This window comes from Gavialis gangeticus, unplaced genomic scaffold, assembly GCF_001723915.1.
Source record: "Gavialis gangeticus isolate Ggan-Ray unplaced genomic scaffold, GavGan_comp1, whole genome shotgun sequence".
NCBI classification, from domain to species: domain Eukaryota; kingdom Metazoa; phylum Chordata; order Crocodylia; family Gavialidae; genus Gavialis; species Gavialis gangeticus.
The window spans coordinates 34203531-34205179 of record NW_017729031.1 but is presented as its reverse complement, the minus strand read 5'-3'; the positions used below and the strand labels follow the sequence as shown (position 1 = coordinate 34205179).

The following is a 1649-nucleotide window of genomic DNA, read 5'->3' as shown; positions in this document are numbered from 1 at the left end:
GAAGGGAAAAAAAAAAAAAAAAAAAAAGGTTATAGGGCCACCTGCCGTCTTGTCATTTCCTTCTCCAGGAAAATCTGTTGATGGCATCCCTGTGGGCTTGTAGAAACCCAGGTCTTTACTGGGTGAAATCCATCCCTGCACAGAGGCTGAATAAGCTGTAGGAGCAGCCCCTCTCTACATGTATATAAACCCCAGCGTCCCCCTGCCCGTACGTGCCATCTGTTAGATAAGGCTGGTAAAACTCCCAACGATTCCTTATTGAAAGCCTGTCTTTTGCTATACATCCAGGAGCAAATCTCACCATCCTTACTATAGCTGCTTTCTTTCCATTGAGGCACTCAGATGTGGGATTTGCAATATTATTCAGCTCCGCAATGCAAAGAGCCCACTTCTGCTGCTCTCTTGTGGGGTTGACTCCCTGAACTTGGTGCCTTTGTGATAAGATGAGGGAACAAGCCTTTTTAATGCATTTCAGCCTGCCCTTCCCTGTTAATGCTGAATATTCATTTTCCCCCCCATTTATACAGAGTCCTACTCTAGATTTGTTCCTTTATCTCCTCCAATTAGTCTCGCTGCTTTTCACTGTTTCCATGGTGGGGGGCGTGTAGAAATGTGCAAAGGATTTTTTTTCACTTGACTGGAAGTCATTAGAAGTGGCTGGCTTTAGTTTCATTCTGCACTTAAACCCCCCTGTTTCTTCTACATTCATCAAGCTATAGGTTTGGGGGGGGGGTTTCTCGTAGCTGTAAAATAAAGCTTTCTGTAAGGTTGAGGTCTCAGCCAGGGGTTCATGTAAGTTAGAGATGGGTCTGAAACACAGAGCCCAAGTTCTGGAAGGTTTCTGGCTCAGAGGTTTGCTCTCTGGTCCATCTTTCATTTCAATTGCCTGCAAAAATCCCTCTTCTGGATTCCCTGCACCTGGGACCCAGTGAGCTTGAAGTTCAGCTTACCTTGCTAAAGGATGATGATCTCTGTGTTATTCTCCCGCTGGCGCGGTTGTCCTGATGAAAGGGATGTGTTGAGGTTAAGGACTGATGAAATAAAATCAAGGCAAAGAAGGGACCGTCTTGCTGTCCTGGCACAATATACACACGCGCCCACCGTACCAGTTATGAGATCTGTAACCACAGTTTTCTGTAGCACATTATGTCCGGAGACTGGTCCCTGCTAATTGCCATTAGCCAGTGCATGTGAGCTTTGCAACAGCCCAGCCAGGTAGGCTTCTGCTTGTTCAGAGATGGGGAATCTGGGGTACAGAGAGGTTAAACAACTTGACAAATCAGGATTAGGACTTGAATGGCTAGTAATCACCCAACCACCATAGGGGACTGAGCACAAGACTGGGAGGCAGGAGTTCCTCTCTGGTGTTGGTCAGGTTACTTAAACATCCCACCTCACTCTCTCTGACTATACAATGGGGGCGGTGATATCTGGTTACCCCCCAGGAAGGTGTTTAGGGTCAGTCGGTTTGTGTCTTCAAAGTGCTGCAAACTATGTGTACCCAACAGGGATTATTACACATCAGCATACGTATCCCATAGGTCTCCTGCATCTCAGGTGAGTCCCAGAGTCCTTGGGCTGTTGGTTGTTCTGGGGGCGTGTGTGTGACTACACACACCTATACACAAATATATTCACAAAAAATGTGA

At 46.6% G+C, this 1649-nt stretch overlaps 1 protein-coding gene across 2 annotated transcripts in view; it reads left to right on the top strand.

Moving 5' to 3' along the window:
- Positions 1-1649, top strand: part of GLI2 (GLI family zinc finger 2) — a 325860-nt gene that overhangs the window by 300999 nt on the left and 23212 nt on the right. The gene's annotated exons all lie outside the window — the stretch shown is intronic.